The sequence below is a fragment of the Canis lupus genome, chromosome 10 (genome assembly GCF_048164855.1).
Source record: "Canis lupus baileyi chromosome 10, mCanLup2.hap1, whole genome shotgun sequence".
Taxonomy (NCBI): Eukaryota; Metazoa; Chordata; class Mammalia; order Carnivora; family Canidae; genus Canis; species Canis lupus.
Genome location: NC_132847.1, coordinates 43,333,311 through 43,355,930, shown reverse-complemented (window position 1 = coordinate 43,355,930; position 22,620 = coordinate 43,333,311). Strand labels below are relative to the sequence as shown.

Here is a 22,620-nt window from a genome sequence, read left to right as displayed (position 1 = left end):
TTGGGGCAAGCATTCTACCCTTCCCCCAACACAAAATCCCCATGCCCCAAAATTTCTCTACTTGGTCTATCATGGTTTCTGAAAATCCACTATCAGGGATTCATTCCTTTGAATTAAGATGTCTTACATAGAGTTTCTTTTCCGTTTAAATGACCCTAGAAGGCAAAAACACCACTGACTCATAAAATCTTTACTATATTAGCAGAGATTAGAGCAGCTCTAAGAAAGAGAGGGATAAGACAGGACAATACAAAAGTGACTCGATTACTGATCAAGACAAGATAAAGAGTTCTAATAACTGGATCACTGGGCTGGGTCAGGAGCCCTAGTTACAGTATTGATAGTCTGCTTGACATCTGTTAACTCAGCTATAAAGACTAAAGGACTGAATGCATTGGGTTTTAGGACTCCCTCCAATACTAACCACCAATTATAGGGTACCTAGAAATAAGTAACAGAGATGCTACTGTAGTCTAAATTGCTGGGGCTGAGAGTAGAGGGAGAAACCTAACAGGAATGTGCAGCATGATCAGACACATATAATCTCTTTTCCATTTCCTTAGACAGTCCCAGCTGGTCAAGGCTACATACAGACCTGTTTCAATTATGCTTCTCCTATCAGTATAAAAATAATTTAAAAGAAGTGAACTATCTTCGTCCAATATTTTTTTAAGAGAGAGAGAAGAAAGTGAGCATGGGGACGAGCGGGGAGGGGAAGGACGAGAAGGGGAGAGAGTATCTTAAGCAGGCTCTGCGTCTAGCATACAGCCAGATGCAGGGTTCCGCCTCCCAACTCTGAGATCATGACCTGATCTGAAATCAAAAGTCCAACACTCAACCAACTAATACACCCAGGAACCCCTATCTTCATCTACTTATCTTGGGATGGCATGCACAACTTACTCTCTTGTCACCAAAAACATAAAGCCTAAAGAAAAATGCAGGTAAAAATTTTTATAAATGAATATACTAAATATTTGTATAGATATATATGTTCTACTCTTAAGCCAGGATCAGGGTAGAATTCTCTTTGGTCTCTCTCCACTTAGAGGAACAAAAAATAAAAGACCAGGAGAGCAGCCGGGGATGGAGGATGCATTATAAGCTGAAATCTGAATCATTATAATTACACACAGTTCGTAAGTACAAATGGTACCCGTTTCTTGGCAGATTAAAAAGCCAAGTGATGAGAAATATTGCTGAGCTAAACATGCCTGTTTAATAAGCCACTCAAATCAACTCTCCTGTTATCCCTTGACACATACACACATAAATTGTATCTGTCCTAACAAAATCTCATTTGTTTTACCTGAAGGTCCTATGAACCACCTGGTGCCTCTCTTTACACTTCTTACTATCTATTAACTTATGCTTCATAGAAATTAAGGCTTTTATATGATCATTCTTTCCACTAACATTAAATTATTAGGTCAATGCATGTGTGGGCCAGCAGTCCAGTAAGAAACTATTAAAAAAAAAAAAAAAACGGTTGAAAATACTGAATGGTATTAGCAATTTTAGATTGTAAAATTTAGACTATAATCAGGAATTTTAGATACCTTACTGGAAAGTCAGGTTCTTTAAGGAAATCAGCCATGCTGAGGAAAACTCACAAAGGGAAACTTTTGTAAGGCAACTAAAAAAAGGCTGTGCCTATCACAGACTCAGTTATGATGCCTCTATGGAAAATTGCTCACAGGTAGCAAGATATGACAAACTATTCCCAGATTCTGATGATGAAGGAGCCCGAAAAGGGAAAGTCTTTCATCAAGTGTAATTGTAAGGTCAACAGAGTCTGACTTCATAATCTCTGTTCTGTTCTTTATGGTTTTCATTCTGTGTTGTCCTCTCTTGTATGGGATTTTGGGTGTCCTATGATCTTCTCTGCTCTTCCACAGAACCTTGATAATCAGGAGGGAGCTGACACAACTATATAGCTACAGGCTTATATTTGGCATATTTTCTAGTCCCATCTGTCACTGGATCATCTTCTGTAACATCTTTGCCTTGTTGCTTCCAGAATATGAGTTGATCTGCAGGGAGCTCATTGCTTCCCAAGACTGTTCATTTCTGATTTAGATAAAAATAATATATTTCTTTTTAAAAAGTTATTCCTTGTGCTAAACTAAAATCTTTATCCTTTTATTTTCTTCCCATAAGTTCTAGTTCTGCTGTCTGTTTTCTACATAATAGTCCTTTTAAAATATCAAAGGTGAGCTCTCCTATGTCTCTGAGTTATTTTACTTTTCTCCACAACAAATATCAGCAGTTCTTTATACCATTTTTCATAAAAGATACTGCTTGTTGTTACTGAAACATACTGTTTCTACCCCAAGGAGGAGAAACTATGCAAATTTGAGGTGGTGAAGGATCTTAAATTGACTGTGGGGAGGCCAGGGTGAACAGGTGGGAGAAATTCAGTTGGTACAATAATATTGAAGAAACAATGTAAGAACATGCGGTCAAAGAAGATATTCTTAGACAGCTGTCACTGGAATCCATATAGAGTTCCTGCTTTTGGGGGATAGTATTTAAAAGTAGAGACTATGAAAAAAAAAAGTAGAGACTAAGTTCAGAACATCTGGTTTTAAACTGCCAGCTGTACAATAGCATACATGTGTGATATTGGGCCAACATTGCCATCTCTCTGAGTATAATTATCTGAAAAGTGGGGAAGTAGTAGTTAATTTGAACTGAAATGAAATAAAACGTAAACTTACTCAATGGTGAGCTTATAGTAGCTCAATAAATATTAGCTTATGCTTTAAGTTTTCACTACAACAAAGTTAATAGCTTTCCAGGGCAAACAGATTAATAAATGGGAAAAAAAAACTACTGATTTCATCATTTTGATTGGGAAGAGAACTTAATACCTAGAATATTAATGAATATGTTCCATGAATTCCATATTAGAATTTTTGGCTAAGAGCTGAAGATACTTAAGAATTATCAGTATCTTTGGGAAGCCTAGAAAAGAAGCAATTTGAAAAATTAATTCAAACGAATTAGCTGGAGTTCTGACCCATAAGGAGTATAAACATAATTTTGAGGTAGCAGCTGTCAAAGATGAGGTCATAAGTTAGTAGTGGTAAAACAAATACTATTTTCCGGAAACAAAACCATTAGAATGCATTATCGGCAGTAGGTGCTGATGGTTGAAAGGTGAAAATCTCAAGTTTGATTATTGAAATTGCCAGAGGTACCCAAGTTTATTTACATATATATTTAACCTAGGTTGCTAGTTAATGTATAAATACTATTAAATATATATTAATAATATAAAAGAAAATAATACATATATAAATGTACATATAACCATTAACAGGTTAAAAATGAAAAGAATGGAAAAAATAAAAGAATTGGATATTGCAACTTTTAATATTTACTTTATGGAATAGTGAGTCATAAGCACTTTGTGTTTTATTTTGCTGCTTCCATTAGATTTTTGGAGTACTGACAGATAAGTGAAAATTTTAACTTCCCTTTTTTAAAGATTTTATTTATTTATTTTGAGAGAGAAAGAAGGAGAGCATGAGCAGGGTGGGGGGTGGGGAGAGAGAGAGAGAGAATCTCAAGCAGACTCCAGGATGAGTATGGAGCCCCACACAGGGCTCAATCTAACAACCAAGCAGCCGAAACCAAGAGCTGGGCAATTAACTGACTAAGCCACCCAAGTGCCCCAAAGAATTTACTTCTAATAACCAAATATTTGGTTTGCATCTATTATGTACCAGGTACTTTGCAATGTGCCTTACATAAATCACATCATTTAAACTAAAATCATGGGATATAATTAGAACAGTCCATTTGACAAATGAAGAACAATAACTTTCAGATTGAGTAATTTGCCCAAGTCTTGGAGTTAAATGGGTCAGATTGGAATCCTGGTCTGTCTGAGTCTCAAATCTGTGTCCTTATTATAGGTTTGGGACAGCTTTTCAATCAGGTAAGACTGTAGATATTTGCATGACCTGGAAAATTATTCTCAGGTATTTAAGTCCCACTTTTACATAATGTAATAATATATGGTTTTAAATTTTGTGGGAAATATTTGAAACTCTTGTGATATTTCAAAATTTCATTATATAAAATATTGACAGGAATGCATTTTATAGGTGTTTTCCAAAGAGTTGTAAGTACCCTGCTAGATCCATCCTGGCCTTCTTTATATGCATTTTTGATGAAGATTCTAAGTAAGATGGCTCTTTCCCTATGTGCAGAATATGGAAGATTCTGCACCTAAAGTGACTTCCAAGGAGATAATACAGGTTTGATAAAGAGCTGTGGGTCTCTGGCATCACTGCAAACTGCCCATTATTTTACTAGACTATGTTGTGTTTTCCGTTTCTCTATGGAAAAGACTACTTAAAAAAAATAAATTTCAGATCCAGAAGTCTGCTCAGTGGGATAAGGCAGACAATCAGTGTTAAGACTTCCTAGAAGATACAGAAACAGCACCAAGTACAGACAAGAAGCTAATTTTAGGTACCAAGGTTATAAAGGATTTTAGTTTTCTCTCTTTTAAGTAGATTCTCTTTTCTCACTTTATATTCTACTTTTACTTGAAATCCTGATTACAGTAATATTAGGCAGTATTTTCAATTATCTTTGTATTAAAAGCTCTATAATTACTAAAATTGGAATCATGTGCACTGTTCAACATACCACTCTTGCAGAATGATCTGAGGATGCTGGCTATTTGGAAGGTAAGTGGTTTAATTTACATGGCAGATTTCCAGGCTACATAATTACTCTAGTATGAAATGCAGACTAGAAATATGTGGGGTAACCACATATTTAGTAACCAGATGGTCATAAGAAACTAAATAGCTCTTACTCATTTAATATGTTGGGCTTAAAGAAGCCATTTCTTTCACTTCTTTAAAAAAAAAATCTCTACACCTTAAATGAAGTGCACACATGTAGCAATTACATGTGTAAATCCTAGATGAACTAACAAATATTTTCTGAGGATTTCCTGTGTGTCAGGTACCATGCAATATGCTTTGGATAAATCATCCCATTTAATCTTCTCAACAATCATGGGGTATAACTCAAATGAGGAACAATAACTAAGTGCAATTTAATCTCAAAAATAGATTTGCAATTTGCCCAATCTATAATAGATTCTCAATAATCTCACATTAAAAATTAAAAACACATTAAAAAGTAAAGTAATTTTAATAAAAGAGAGAGATGGTTTCAACCAATATGTAACCTAGATTCCATGTATTTTATTAATTCACTCAATTGCTATTTTTGAACAAGAACTTCAAGTCCTTCCTTGGAATATCATTTACCCTGGAGCTGAGATTATACCTTATTTATACTTAATATTTTGGGATCTAGCGTATCTCAGTTTCCTTATCTGGTTTATAGCTCCTACATCTGGAATTTTTGGTGGGTTGCCTGCTTTGAGTGTTTACTCTTTGCATTTGCCAGTTACAAATTTCTTTGTAAAACCCCTCAGTTGCATCTAGTTTTCTGTCCCAAACAGATAAGTACCCAGCAACAGAAAGTCTTTAATGTAGAAAGTGTGAACAAGAAAAGGAAATGGGTATAGACAAACTTTTTGTGATCTGACCCATCTACCCCCACCCCCAATGGGTGACCTGAGCCATTTACATTTGTTTGAGATTGCTGTGTTTAATTCAAACTTTCCCAAAGAAAACAAGCAAACAAAATGCTTCCCTGTTCCACCTCACCTTAACTGCTGATGAATGTAGTTATCCCTGTGAATTCCATGCAAACTGATTATGTTTACTATATAACATGGGGTGGAAGATCTACAAGATTAGTAGATGACCATGCGCACAGGGACAAGCATGTAAATAACTGTCTGACTACCGGTCTATGATGTGTACATGGTGTTCCCTTCTCTCATCTTAAATTCCTTGAAATTATGCATTACACTCCTGCCCACTGCTTCATCACAGTGTGAAATAACTTAACTGGAAAAGAGAATCTAGTAATAATCAAGCATCTGGAGGTCAGTGGCTTAGCAGTAAAAATGATGTGTAATCTTTTGATAGTAAGTCTGGGTTCCTGAGCTGTGAAGTTAATTTTTTAATAATATTTCTAGTCAAATGGCAATGAGGTTCTTGTTTTTGCAGGCTTTGTTTTATTTGAAAACAACAGCAAAGCTTTCCATCAAGTCAAATAAATATTAAAAAGGCATTTACAGTGTGTTCATTGGTAGTGGTTACCAAAAATAAAAGCTAATATTAATTTCATATAGTATCTTTCAGGTAACATATTAAGAACTTCACATGTATTATCACAGATAAGGAAACTCCTCTTTAGAGAGGTTAGGTAAGTTGCCCAGGTAATATAGCTGGCAAGTGGCAGAACCACTATTTGAATACAGAACAATTTCTCTTTGGGATCTGGCTTTTTAACAGCTACTCTAATACGGTTTTCCTAAAGAATAGCAACCACTAAGGTTGTATTCTCTGCCTACAAGCTCATTTTCAATGAAAGAGATAGATAGATATAGACATACAGAGGCAAGCAAAACATTAATGAAGACAGCAAATCATAGATGCAAACAAACTAAAACAAAACAAGCAAAGCATAATACAAAGGAGATGAAAGAAGGGATAATTCCTAATAGGAGACCTATATTGGTTCTGCCTTACATGGGGCTAGAAGGAATTGTTACACATGCTCCTAGCCCCCTTTACCTTTTTAAGCTATTCATTTTCCTCCATCTTGTCTGAACCCCTGACTGTGATAGATGCTGCTGATTATCTCTTGGGATTTTTTTCTTCCTAAAGAAAGAGATATATTGATGTCTGATTTTGGCACTTGCCTACCTGGAATACTAAACTTCATTGAATACTAAACCTTAGTGTGAATCAGTTCTGACTTATGAAATTTAAATAGAAGTTTACACATTTCCAACTTACAGAAAGTTTTCTTAATTGGAGTAGTATGCTCCCTTCATTCTCTTCTTTCTTGTTACCTGGAAAGTGGAGATGGATCAGAATCTGAGACCATGAAGTGAACTTGCGAGTGGAGGATGCGTGTGGAAGATCAAGCAGTAAGATTTATGAAGTCTGACATAATGGATGACCCTATTTTCCCTAGAATGCTTACCTCTAAAATTTTACTTAAAAATTATTACCTCACAGTAATAATCAAAATCTTGTACTCAACTCTCTGATTCTTAAACTAAACCAAATTCAAGCCAATCTACCCTCATTGTTTGGGGTTCATGAAATGTCTTTATGAACTTCTCATTCTTCAGTGCTATTTTATGTTAGGTTTCTAATTAGTTCCTCATATTTATTAAGAACGTGGCATCTGGCCCTTATACTTTCCCTCCACCCTAACTCCCATCACTGCCATATATAACTTCCATGATCCTAGACTTGATCTCCTTGGGTGCAACTCTACTACCTACACTGTATTTAAACATTATCTACCTATCTATCTATCTCCACTAGAACTGTCCTATGAGAAGGGCTGGGAATAGCAGGAAGCACTAGCAATGAACACAACTGACTCCTAGGTCTTGATTTCCTAATACCATTTTCCACTAAAAGAAATAATTATCCATGGATAAATGGCAGATTTCAGAGCTGTAGAAGATAATATAGGCCTGTTATATCTTTTTGTGCCAGAAAGCAAAGCAGTGCTCAAAGAACAATGAGAGCATGTCAAAAGGGCTTTGAAGCCAACTTCAATGGGCTTCCCACTGTTAAAAGTTCCTTCATTAGTACCAAAATATAGTCAATCTTCATTATTCGCAGATTCCATATTTACAAATCTGCCTGATTCCTGAAATTTATTTGTAACACCTAAATCAATACTCATTATAGTTTCACAGTCACCCACAGGAATACAAAGCACAGTAAAAATTTTGCCTCTTTTGATACACGTGTTCCCAGCTGTGGTCCAGTTTGAGGTTTTCTACTGTAAAAAAAGTATCCTCTAAAAAGTGTATTTAATGCCATGATTTTCACATTGTATGCTTTTTGTTGATGAATGTACCATTTAAAATGCACCCCACACACACTCAGGCATAGCCCGGAAGCGCTGTATAGTATTCTTAGGCACAAGAAAGCTGCAAAATGCTGTTAAGTAGAAAATAGTATATGAGATAAGTTTCAGTAAGACATGAGTTATACACAGTACTGTTGGGGGTGAGTTCAATGTTAATGAGACAACAAAATATATTAACTAAGTTCCCTTTAAAGAAACACACACACCACAAGATTATTTATTGATCAATGAATTAAAATGTTCTAACCAGAAGCTCACAGGCACCTAGCCTGTGTTTTCCCTAGGAGTAATGCTTGAATATTTGTAGTTCAGTGTTCATGGTGACTTTATGGGACACAGAACGACCACAAAGATTGAGAATCAACAGTAAATAACAGTACTGATAGATTATAACCTATTGAATAAAATGGGAACCACAAATCTATAAAAAATACAATTAATTAATTAATTAGAAATATGATTTAGAAGAGGATATTTTCTGGTAGGGTGCATGAGGATATGGCATCTCGTCTGTGATATTCCTACAAAAGTGCATATTCTGTATCTAATCATGAGGAGACAGCAGTCAAGCCCAAAGTTTCAAGGTTATGAAATCAATAAAAGACTGAGGAACTTCCAAAATAAAGAGCACTAAAATGACATAATGGCTTCATGCAACATAAGATTCTGGACTGGGTCATTTTGCTATAAAACCAAACAAACTGCTATTGGGACAGCTGTCAAAACTTGAGTGGGGTCTGGGGTTAGATGATGGTAATATGTCAGTTTTGATTATCTGATTTCTATGCCTGTGTTGTGTTTACATAGGAGAATTTCTTATTTGTAGGAAATAGGAGTATTCTGTTGGCAAGTTACTCTCAAATGGTTCAGAAGAAAAAAAAGTGCTTTGCACTGTACTTCCAATTTTTCTTTAAGCTTGTGATGCTTTCAAAATTAAAGGTTTTTTTTTTAAATGGAACTATTTATTTATGAAAAAAAGCCATACATACCATGTCTCCTACCAAAAAAAAAAAATATTATATCATCATTTGTTTTGTCTTAAATAATAAATTTAAAGAGCTTTACATTTCAATGAATACGACATGATTTTATAAGGCTAATGTCATTACATAAATTAATTTATACGGAATAGCATGATAATGTATCCAGTGGCATGGAGCAGCTTATTGGCCTATGACTCACACATTATGGGCCATTTCTAGAACCCTATCCTTTTTCCCTTAACCTTCATTTTTACGTTGCTGGTTCTCTTTTTTCTTTTTCTTTCCTTCTTTTTTTTTTTTTTTTTTTTTTTTTTCTGGTTCTCTTATTTAAAGTACTTTCTCAGTTCATCACGAAGGGAGTTTTCTATAGAAAATTTTGTGCCGGGATCCCTGGGTGGCGCAGCGGTTTAGCGCCTGCCTTTGGCCCAGGGCGCGATCCTGGAGACCCGGGATTGAATTCCGCGTCGGGCTCCCGGTGCATGGAGCCTGCTTCTCCCTCTGCCTGTGTCTCTGCCTCTCTCTCTCTCTCTCTCTCTCTCTCTCACTATCATAAATAAATAAAAATATTTTTTAAAAAATTTTGTGCCTCATGGAATAAAAGAAATTCATAGCTTGCCTGATACAAAGCTCCCTATAGCAGCCTATAGCTTTTTTTTTCCAATTTGTACCTATGAATCCTAAATTCATAGGCTTACTGATCATATTTCTTAACTCTCTACTTTCTTCATTGGACAATGCAATATAAATGCTCAGTAGTCAATCTATATGCTTACAGTGGTGTCTAACTCTTATTTCTTAGGCACATGGGCTTTGTTCCCAGGAGTCACTTGCAAACTAGATCCACATAAATGTAAAAACATTCACATTACCTAAGTTATTATTAGTGTTCCATTTTGAAATAAGAATCCTTTGCTAATTTATTTGAAAATCTTTCTATCCCCAAAACATTCATTCAGCCACATTCCCCAAAGAATTTTTTTAGTAACCAGGCAATATAAATGGCATTTGTATCAAATGTAATCATAGCATCTCTGTCAGGTGGGCATCATGATTTAAACTTTAAAAAATGCAGTTGGCTGGTGTTGGTAGTAACACATTTCTCAGCTCTTTTTATTCTTACACATTCTTCTGTCTAGTGGATTTACTTCTTTTTTTTTTTTTTTTTTGCTATAGTAATGCAATTTTCAAGGTCCTGAATTTCTTTTTCATGCACAGTGATTGCTATTCTTATCCCAAAGGATCCTTCAGTGAGATATTATTTGATTTTGGTGCTCCTTTTGTCATTGAATCTAATATGTGTGACTATACTTTATTGTTTATTTTTAAAAGGTTAATAAAATAAAAATTATAATAATATACATTGAACTCTACATAAAATGATTTTAAAACATCATGTATAGTATAGTCACCTCTTGCGATATTTTAAAAGCTTGTATTTAAGTTTTTAGAACATAGCTGTGTTTCTGTTTGGGCTACAGTTGAAAATTCCTTTGCGGGTGCCTGCCCAGCTCACAGTGACCCCTTTTTCTGAGAGTTGTGTCCTTGTGATAATACTTACCATTTATAGAACCAGGAGATCAAATTGGATTCAAATTTGGCCAAATGTATTCTTCTCCTACATTTTTGAAATTGCAATTGAGAAAAAAAATATGCCAATCTTGACTGGACTCATGAATGGGGGAGAAACATAATAAATGGGGAGGGGTGGCTGTATACATAAAGGATTAAAGAAAGCAAATTTAGGCAGAATGAAGCTGATATGCAGTGAAATTCAGAGATAGGGCTGGAAACAGAGAAGAGCCTCCTAGATTCCTGACAGATTAGTAGTTCTTAGATTCTATAAGATTTTCAGAACTTTTTCTTTTTTTTTTTTTTTTTTTTTTTTTTGGCTTAAGCCATTTTGAAATTTTTAAACTATATTTTAAGACAGAGGAGATGGAAATGCCAAATTATTCACAGCCCTTGAGTTTCAGATCAGAAAAGTAAAAACTCTGTGGAGAACAATTCAGCCATACCCAAATCCCTGAACACTCCATGCAAACCATAAAGTCTACCATAATATTAAGAAGTAGATTAGGAGTCCAACACTGAAGACTGTGTTGGGAGAAGGAGTATAAGAAAAATGATTCTTACTCAAATGGTTGAGAAGGGGTTAATAACACCAAACTTTAGGGCTAAGTGGTTTTTTAGGGTTTCCAAAGTTTTCCCCAACCTGACTAGCTAGACTTCTTACATTTTGCAGTACTATGAGACCTCTAGAATTTCTGTTCAGTGAATATTTCCACTAGTTCTTCTCTGCCATGCTTTACAAAAATTTTACTTGTATTTATGATCTTAGTATTCATCCAAAGAATTAATGCTACCATTACAACAATTTTTGGAGTTCTTTCTCTGTGTTCTTCTCACCTCTATGAGACTCTGCCCACACCAAATTGAGCTCTTTCAACAGCCCCAAACTCAGATCTCGGTCATAGTTCAGTGAGACCACCAAAATGTATTTGGGTTCTACTTTCCTACATTGTGGTCTAGAAAGTACATCCAGGGTAAAATCCTGGGAAATCATGAAGATTACCCTTTTCTTAGGCATTCTAGTTCTCTACTGCCTACAGTAAAGTGCCTGAAACAAGCTTCACATAGTTTGTCCAGTTTTATGATAGCTGTTTATATGAGAAGGGCTAGACCAATACTCCGTATTCCAGCATGGCTGAACAGAAGTCCACCTTAAAACAATTTTAAATCATAGGATAGATGGCTTATTTTCTTCTTACCCCCAAATTGAATAGCAGCTTAATCTCCACAATGAGAGTGATTGTTACCTTTATCAAGCAAAGAAGATTTAAAAGAAACCACTCTTTAGAAGAGCCCCAGTCTTACGTTCTACTTTATCTTCAACCTCTCTACAACTGCTAGTGCTTGGGTTAACTTCAGTTGAAGTATTTGACTTTTCCAATCTCCAAGCTCTAAATCAACAGCCTTTCAGTCAATGTGAATTTCAAGCTGTAGATGGAAAAGACTGCTCTTAGAAACGCTGAATTTTCTTCTCTTTTCACTTTCATATAGATCTTATTTCAAAGCAAGCTTATTTCTTGTAATTGTAAAGGACCTAAAGGAAGTATAATCTAAAGTTATGTTAGATCAGAGTTCTGGCTCTGTGATTTTCTTGGTTTCATTCTTCTTCCGTGTGTCAGTTTCATTGCCTAGTTAACTTCCTTTACGATGGCAATATGACCGCAGCGTTTCTTGGCTTTACATCTATACATCACACTATACTAGAAGGAGAAAGGTCATTTGTGTAACAGAATTTCCATGAAAAGTCTTGACATGGAACCCAATGATTGGTTTAATCTAGTTTGCATGCTCCATCATTAACCTAGATAGGTTCCCAGAGGAGGCTGAGTGTTCTAGAAAAGAGAACATCAGCTGAATGCTTGGGAGGGAATCATAGTGCTTATTACAATTTCAGTCTGGTTTTATTTGTTTGATGTTGTGTTATAAGCTACTTTTTAGTCTTTAAAATCTTTTTGTTAAGATCATATGATACAATAAACTATACTTCCCAAATTCCTGAAATGTTTTGAAAACTGAATTATTTTCTTGAAGTCTCAATGGTAAAAATATCTTCCAAAGAATCTTAAAATAGTTCCTGGGGATAGCTTGTTTCAGAGTTTATGTTCTTAAATTCCAACGATGTTACCATGGAAGGGGTTAAGAAGATATTATTAACCTACACCTCAATTTACAAATAAAATAATTATGTCATAATATGCTTAAGTGGCTGGGCCAAATTCATAGACTAAATCAGTACAAGGCCAGTTATCACACCAAAATTTCACTCTTCAGACTATACCAAATTTAAAACATCCATGTTATAGAAAAGATAAAATCATAATTTCAGTCAATGTACTTAAGTTTCAAATAAAATAAAGAATTTCAACTTTTTTTCAAATTGTTGAAGACAAGATATTAATCATTCAAAGGGTAATGGAAATTCATTTGTGAAGGTTAATTTATAGCACATTTTAAAGATATAAAATCTTTTGTCCTACTGTGCTGTTAATCATTATCTATAAATTATTATGTTCTATCAGATATGCATCACTCATTTCTCAGAAATTCTTTCTGTGTCACTAATTTGATACTCAATTCTTCTTCCCTCCCTGTCCTCTTCACTTCGTCCTTCCATTCTCTTCTTCCTCCCCACCCACACCTATTAACTCTGCCTCAAAGACATAAATAGGTAAGATGAAAAGACACAAGCACCAACAATTCATAAAACTCTACCACTATACCAAATAAAAGTATATTGCTATAATTTTATCCCAACTATATTCACTCTATTTTTTGCCACAACACTGCACAACATACTATAATACTCTATTTCAATTATATAAATATGTCTTACATATTTGATCCCCTAATCCTTATATTTATTCCTAAGAGTCAAAACCAAATCAGTTTACATGGAGTGCTTAGCACAATGCCTGGACAAAATAAATATCCAATAAATATTAGCTATCTTTATTAAGTGATATAGAAAAGTACATATGTTTTTAAAATCTAAAATAAGAATTTCAACCAAAAAACTCACCTAGTGAAAAGCTACACTGCTCTCTGTTCTTAAAGGTTCTTTGGTTTGTGGATGGCACTATTTCTCCTAGAAAATTAGTTTTTCTACTACTTTGCTCAGGAGTCAGGGCTATCCCTGTTTAGAAATTTCAGGGGAAAAAAATCCAATGAGGTCTATGATTGAAACTGTAAAAAATACAATAGGGGAATCTGAAATGTGTACAAGAAAGAGATTTGGTGATTAGAAGACCCTGAAAATTAATATTCCTAAACTATAATCAGCCTTTTAAAAGAATAAGATTCTCCTGGTCTTTTTGAGCTGCTTGATTCATCCTATTTCTTTATTCAAAAAATAAGAACAGCTGCAAATTGCACAAGATGAAATGTTTTGCATGAGGCCAAAGACTTTGTAACCTTAAGTAAGATTAAAGAGCTTTCCTCTAGAGGATCAACTTAGACATACCCTGAAGTGTTTTCCTGGTCCTCTGACCTGAGACAGAACTCTCCAACACCGCCTCCCACTGAGCTAGCTGGTTACCACCCCCTCACTGTGGGGCAGAATTAATTAGTGTCTCTGAAACTCTTCCAAGCTACTGTCCAAAGGACATACATAACAGTGGCCCCTCAAGCATAATCATCCTGTCAACTTTTTACCACCCCATGGCCCATTTACACGGCTGCTGTTTTAACACTTATAGTCCTGCAGTAAATTTAGCACAGCAACATGCAAAGTGTTATTATTCTCCAGGGAGAGCATATGTAATATTTTCCTTTGCAGATTAGCAGTACTGAATGTACTCTTTCCTTCTTGCTATTCAGTATAGCCTTGCATTTTGGCATGCAACCTTAATAGAAATGTTTTCCTAAGCATTTGAAACACAAACAGCATCAGAACAATTTCTAGGCAAGGCACCAAATGAGGGCCTGTCGGAATAGGGGATCACGAGCTGTAAAGGGATTGAAGACAACTGCACGCACATCATCCATCATGTTTCTGTCTGAGGTACCGAGTGGGGAGAGTTTGTCGCCTCTGCTACTCCTGGGAGTGCAGAGCCTATCAATCTAGCCATTTCAGCAATGTCCGCTATGCCTTTCACTCTCCACTTGCCTGGTAGATCTGGAGCCTTTCTGCAGACGATCCCTGCCCTTCCATCTGCTTTGGCATCTGTGCTAGGAGTAGGAGCAAAGCCTCACAGCTGTGGTTCCCCTTGCTCAAGCCTCCAGGACAACTCTGCAGATGCTCTAAGCACATTATAATTGGGATATTCTTTCAACCGCTGCTCACATATTCCTTTTGAGTAATGCAGAGAAGAGAATAAAACCCATCCGAAGTAATCCTGAAAACGGAGGTTTCTCCTCTTTAGCCAAAGAACCACAACAAATTTCCAAGGCAAACAAGTTACCAAGATTTCTGCTAAGGATGATTCAAATAGCCAATGATCTCCTATGGATCGGGTAGGAAAAAACTCTCAATGGTACTAAAGATTAAAAATAAAAATCAGAGCAACTTAATTTAGAAATTTTTTATTGTATAATTTTTTTTGTGTATATGTGTATGTGTATGTATGTGTTTGGTAGAAATAATACATGTTTATTGTAGAAACCTGGGAAAATATGGAGAATTTTAAATATTTTACTTAAAATAGGGTATGGAAGATTATAGCCTATGGGATAAAAACAGCCCATTGCCTTATTTTTGTAAGTAAAATTTGATTGGAATACAATCATACCCATTTGTTTACCTATTGTCTATGTCTGTTTTCATGCCACAAAAAGAAAACTGCCAGCAAAGCCTAGAATATTTATTATCTAGCTTTTTGGAAGGCAACAAAAATAATTCATAATCTGATCCCTCAAAAATAACCACAGTTATGGTTTTACTTAATGTCTCTTTTTTACACCCTTAAGGAAAGAAAATATACCCTTCTCTGAATTATACCTTAATTCTCCTTTAAGAGGAAGAACTACCAAATCCAAAGAAACAGATCCAGGGTACCTAGGTAGCTCTGTTGGTTAAGTGTCTACTTTTGGCTCAGGTCATGATACCAGGGTCCTCAGATCTAGCTAAAGTCCTGGGATCTAGCCCAGCAGCAAAATGCTTGCCAGCAGGAAGTCTCCCTCTCTCTCTTCCCCTCTTCCCGCTTGGTCTCTCTCAAATAAATAAATAAATAAATAAATAAATAAATAAATAAATAAAATTTTAAAAAACAAAACAAAAACAAAGAAACATCCATGTTTCCTAGTGAATGGAAAAGTCAGCAAACAGGAACAAATAGATCTTCCTTTCTGCTGCTTCCTGTCTTCCCTGGAGCCTGGCCCATGATGAAGTCTGGATTTGGGCTGAGGCAGGCAGGGAGTGAAAGCCTTTTCATCTAAGTAGTTTGCTTTGGCCTAGGTTAACAAAGAACACTTTGTCTTAGAGTTTTGGAACCAAACCTAATATCACAGTTTAAATTCAAAATATCAACTCAGCCATGATAAACATATACAAGTTTTATTTTTTCTAATACGTAACATCAATTTTTTTCAAAGATCGTCTACATCCCCACAAGACATACATCTTACACTTAGCAATTAGTAATATTTGATTCCCAGTAATTTCGATATTTTTATAGTCATTTTTGAGTTCCCATCATGAAGAAATTGCAAATATCTGTGTCAATCACTTCAGAGATGACTATGGGTTGGAAGGGAAAGATTTATTCTTTCTCCTATCTTTCCTCCTCCCTTGCACTTGCTTGTGTTGATAAGGGAAGGGAAAGCAAAGTATTCACCACACGTTGTTGGTGGGTGAATTGTGTTTTGTGTCCTTCACTGATGTTCAACTCAAGATCTTGTCCATAGGTCAGGATAGGCATGTAGAAAACCACTGTCCAGATATTGCAGACCCAGGCCAGTGCAGCTCCCACATTTTCAGGGGTCTGTGTGAGAGACCCAAGTGCCACTTCCATCTGCTCCCCACTTCAATTGACAGCTACATCTATGCATTCTTCTAATGAAAATACCTATCTGCGTCTCAGTAAGGTGACCTATGATAAGTCAATGAGACCTCATCAGCTATCTATAGTCCCATTTGAAGGTAAACACAGATTGATGGGATCCTTTTCCCTACCTCAGAGAAATTGTAGGGAGTGAGGGAAAGAGCAGGGAGGGAAGGTTTTCTTTTCCCCTTCTCCTTTGCTGCACAACCTTACATCATCCCTCTGGCATTTTCCCCCTATGCTTTGATTTTTGAAATGGTTATTTATCTCCTAACAGTCAGAAAAGTCCAGACAGAGAATAGCAAACCAGGTTCCTTCTAATCTTACACCAGGTTCCTCCTCTTGGATATGACTTTAAACGTCAATAAATGATAAAGCCATGTCCATCTCTTTCCCTGAAAGATGAACAAAATAGAAAGGATAAAGCATTATTGCTCTATATTCTCCTGTCCTTCCTCTCTTCTCTTCCAAAATAGGGTACCTTCCCCCCATATTTATCTCTTTATTAGAAAATATAAAAGGAGAATGCCTAGAGCAAGAATGTTGACAATACTCACTCCATCTTTGGTCCTCCATCTTGTTCCTGTCCACTGAGTGACATCATTTAGGGTTACTTATTCCAGGCCCCTTGGAGGTTAATAATGTATGCCCTGACTGGAATATGAGAAGGCTTGTTCTGGTCATTCTTCTGTTGCATGGGTGATGCCACTCTAGATAACTAGTAGAGATCCCTCTGGCACACATCTGGCACTATTTTAGGTAACTACTCTTCGACTTCACAATGATCCCCTTGCTCTATAAATTCTGTGGATTAAGGTGTGGACTTTGCAGAGAATAGCTGCAAAGTGCCTGGATTGTCATCCACCCAATCCTCCCCTCACCACCCTCCATCAGTAAGTTACTCTGAATAAAACTCTGTAAATATTATGAGGTGGCTTGTTTTGCTATTTGGTCCCAAAGTGCCTTCTCAGTTTGGAGGATACTTTACTGTCCCTCCTCCATCCTCTAACACCAGGGTTCTACTAGACTGTCAATGCTCTGCAAACTCTGTGTTGCCCTCTCTAGCATTTTTTTTTTCTCTCTAGCATTTTTATCTCCAAATCCCCAATGCCTAAATACTCTCCACATCACAGATATGCCAGTAATGGACATATTAATCCTTGATATTTTATATAGTATTCTTGTAACTATTACCAAAAGTGAATCATGAATTTCAAAGTTCTTCCTTTTGAATTTTGTAAAGCACATCTCTTTTACCATAAGAGGTAAGCTACTTTACCAGCAATCTCTGAAATCATTAGTAATACAAGGGAAACAAAAGCGTCATTATTATTTATATCCTCATGCTATTCTAGCTATTAATAAAATTATACTTCTCTTTTCTTTGCTGTGTTCCACATGTAAATATTGCAAAACCTAGGAAAGAGTGATAAGCCAAGAAAGCACTAGGGTTATAAATTCTACCACAACTCCTGAAATTTCTTAAATTATAAAACAGGAAGTTAAAAAAAAAAAAAAAAACAGGAAGTTTTTTCAGCCAAACGTTTTCTTTTTTTTTTTTTCTTTTTTCTTAGAGAGGCAGGGAAGGAGTAGAAGGAGACTGTGAGAGAGAATCTTAAGCAGGCTCCACGCCCAGTGCAGAGCCCTACACAGAGCTCAGTCTCATGACCCTGAGATCATGACCTGAGCAAAAATCAAGAATTGGATGCTTAACCAACTGAGCCACCCAGGCACCTCTCTTTTAACCAAACTCTTACTGGATAATTGTTTATTCAGATGTCATTACTATTTGTTCTTCTAAGATTTTTTTCAAACTCTAAATAAAGGAAAGATTTGAAGGCTCAGTGAGAGAGATACATATATACAATCCCAAACCTAGTGATTACTGTTGTTTTATGAATATTTTATATGAGTTTATTTAGGCTATTAAATTTGTTGCTAATACAAAAAATAAAAATAAATAAATTTGTTGCTGTTAAAAGACCTACGCTAGACGGAGACTAGTAAAAGACTGACAGTTAAGACTTCTAAATAATAAAGTTTCAGTCTTCCACTCAAAATCTGGACATACAGAAATCTGCAAATCTTCTAGAAAATACAAGTGTGTTTGAATGCATTTTTCTATACTGACAGCTTGATGAAAAGATATTGGTTCTTTGAGATATATCTGTGGCCAACAGATCATCAACACATAGAATCATCAAATGCCTTATTACAATTCATTGTGCCAACATAGTATTAGGGTAGACCCTTTTTTCTAGGGGGTCTTTTTTCTAGAAGAAAAAAACTTCTGCATTTGCGACATCCTTCATTACTATAAATTCTTTTGCAGTTCCTTGATTCTGCTATATAGAAGTCTATTGTACAGAGTAAGGTCTTTCTCAGAGATGTGAACCCATAGACAAGCAATAGGCTTGACTTGACCTTTGGTGGGAAACAATGAAAAGAGTCAAATACAGTTTTTCATGAATATTTCACTTGGTACAACTCATAAAGACTTATCATTTCAGTTGTCTTTTTGATTAAAAAAATTAAGTAGAGCGTATAATAGATGTTGATTATGGCATCAGAGAATGAGGTTTTTAAAAATCTATCAATGAAATTCAAAGATCATGGAACCAATAAAATAAGATTGTGTTTTATTTAATATCTATGATAAGAAGTAGCATTTATTGAGTGTTTACTTTTCAGTTCTAAGTATTGCTTTTATGGAATCAGTGTACTAACTGTCATATTGATATATTAACCTATAATACTGATTAATATTAAATAGTATATTTAGGCATATAATATCTAATCATTCCATAAGTGTTTTATAGATAAAGAAACCAAAGTTCAAAAAAGTTTAACTGGGGGGTGCCTGGGTGGTTCAGTTGGTTAAGCATCTGCCTTCAGTTCAGGTCACGATTTCAGGGTCCTGGGATGGAGCCCCGATTTAGGCACCCTGCTCAGTGGAGAGCCTGCTTCTCCCTGTGCCCTACCTCCACTCATGCTTTCTCTCACTATCTCCCTCTCGCTCACTCAGAAACAAAATAAAATCTTAAAAAAAAATAAACAAAAAGGTTAACTTAACTGTAATTATGTGAAATGATAGATGTAACTAACCTTATTACGATAATCATTTTACAATATATACAAGTACTAAATCATTACTTTGTATACCATAAACATACACAATGTTATATGTTAATTATATGTTAATTGAGCTGGATGAAAAAGGAAAGTTAGATGATTTGCCAAGTTTTGTAACGTCTGAGTATTGAAATTTATTTCAAACTCTGGCTGCTCTAGCATGCATAGATATACTATAGCTTTGATTTATTAATAGATATATTCATTCAATAGATATTTATTAAGCATCTGTTATGTGCCAATCACTGTGCTAAATGATGAGATACAAAGCAAAATTATGCATTGACTCTTGTCCTCAAGGAGTAAACAATCTAATAAGATAAGATATCCATGAGGCTGACAAGCCTTATACATCTTTGTATCCCCAGCATATGTCATATAGTACCTGACACTGAGCAGAGGCTCAGAAGTTGACATTATATTGGACATAGCAGCATGCATTTATCAGAAGTGGACTTTTAGTCACAAAAAAGAATGAGATCTTGCCATTCACAATAATATGGATGGACTTAGAGGTTTATGCTGAATGAAATAAGTCAGAGCGAAGAAGACAAATATCATGTTATTTCACTTACATGTGGAATCTAAAACACAAAACAAACGAACAAATAAGAAAACAGCAGAGTCAGACCTATAACTACAGAGAACAAATTGGAAATTTTGGGAGCAGAAGGGAATGGTAGGGGATAGTGAAATGGGTAAAGGCAGTTAAGAGGATACGAATTTCTAGTTATAAAATAAATAAGTCACAGGAATGAAAATCACAGCATAGGTAATATAGTCAATAACATTGGAATAACTTTGTGTGGTCACAGATGGTGACCACACTTACCATGGTGAGCATTGAGTAATGTATAGAATCATTGAATCACTGTGCTATACATTTGAAACTAATATAATATTGAATGTCAACTATACTTCAATAAAAATAAATAGATGGATAGATAAATAGATAAAAGCATGAAGACAGAGTTTGAAACAGGGATTTCTAAATCATTGTGAGGGTTGGGGGAGCTTTTCAAAGGTGATGATCTCTACGTGCAGAAAATGTTTGTAAGGGCTATCCAAGCAGCACGCTGTCTTCCATCTGTGATCTTTGTTGTTCACATCCATGCACTCCAAAATGCTGTTCTTCAGGAAATTTGTATTCCCCTTACAGAGACTGTCTCATATGGTTCATACTGCCTATTATTTATCATGTGACAATCATAGCAAGGTATTCAATTAAGACTTCTAAGAAGAAAAAAACATGAATTCTCATGGGACAAATATTCTCAGGAATATGCACACTACTTCTTTCCACTAAGTGTACAATCCCTATAAGGCCTACCTGGAGATTCTTCTCCCTCATAATGCCTTTCCCAACTAATGTAATAATGAAGTGAACATCCCTTCCTTGAAGTCTCTTAGCTCTCATCATCTATTGTGATAGGTAGGTACTTAGCATAGAAAAGCTCGTCCTATTATTCAGGTTTTAGGTCTATATGCAGTCTAACTACTCATTCCAGCTGGAAACACAACTCATTTCTTATACTAATATAGCATACGTTTTCTGAGCCCACTGTCTTACTTATTTTTCTGTATCCTCCAGAGATGCGATGAAGTTAGCAACCAATGAAATTATTTCTACCAGCTTTATGACCCTGGAGGGTAGCACGCTGCTCTGTAACCAGCATGCATTCAGTAAACATTTATTGATGAGAATGAATAAATGCTAATATTTTCCTGAAATGTAATCACATTTAAAATTTTTTGCTTGTTTGTTTTTCAGGTTATTTGTTGAAAACTGGTTTACACATCATATGAAGCAGTCCTCCCTCAGCTAATATGTCCAATTCACATAAACACTTTTACAGAACAATCATTTTCCTCTTCCCATTAAATGACATCAGGAAATGATTTTTAAAACCTGGTCTAGTCTTTTCCTGAACAACAAATTCACCATGTTGCTGAAATTATGATTTATTAAAGTGAAAATGAGATATCTTATGCACCACAGCAGAGTGAATTTTTGCACTGCTGTTAGTATTACTCTTATCTTATTTTACTCACAGTCTGGTACTTTACCATTATTAGTTAAATAGCTGGAATAATGTATGTAACCAAACGAGGATCATGCTCCCAATATTATTGAAATGCATACAATTAATTAGTGAATATCTGGAAAACCAGTAAAACATTAGATCTGACAAGGAAATACTGTTTCATTTGTTTCTGAAAAAACATGGTTGTGGAATTGAGAAAACATTTAATAAACAATGACCAATCAAGCCTAAGCTTGTGGCAATCCTGGATGTTAGGCACAGAAAGTACACGAAGATGAAAATATACTCTTTCACCTTTGTTTTTATCCACCTATATTTTTTCTATAAATATGCATTTGTTTTATGTACAGTCAAGAGCAGCTTAAAAGAATTACATAAACATGATTTCATTAAATCATTGTTTCACAACAATTTTTATAAGTTTTTTTTCATTTAAGCTTTTGGATTGCAATAAGGTAAGTAGAAGAGAGACTAAAGAATATTTACAAAAATGTCAAAAATAATAAAATTTAAAAGACAGACTTCTTTAGTAGAACACTTGTCTTCAGAGGCACAAATAAAATAGGAGATGGAGCTTCAAGCATGGAAGAGAAAAGAGGATTGGTCACCCCTTCCTTCCAACAGCCCTCTAACCTTCTCCCACTTCTCTTGGAATAATTCTCCATGCTTAAAAGAGATGAATTGGAAATTCTACCAGTTAGGGAGCTGTTTGAGCCCCATGAATGCAGCCTTTTTTCAAGCATGGCTCAAGCCTTACCCATGCCTAACAGGGTGTACTCGGTTGGGAATCATCCAGTTGCATGGAAGAGAAACACAGTCATCACATCAGCTAAGTGTAATGGGGGAGAGGGAGATGTTGTTGGTTCATTGCAGGAAAATCTCAATAAACCTCAAGACGAGGGAGAG

The 22,620-nt window shown here is 35.5% G+C and overlaps 1 long non-coding RNA gene across 1 annotated transcript in view; it reads left to right on the top strand.

Moving 5' to 3' along the window:
- LOC140641535 (uncharacterized) overlaps window positions 1–21,939 on the top strand; it is a 37,200-nt gene extending 15,261 nt beyond the window's left edge. Inside the window, exon 5 of the long non-coding RNA XR_012038073.1 lies at window positions 21,441–21,939. This is a non-coding gene — a long non-coding RNA (uncharacterized lncRNA). The remainder of the gene's footprint in view (window positions 1–21,440) is intronic.
- The last annotated feature ends 681 nt before the right edge of the window (window positions 21,940–22,620 follow it).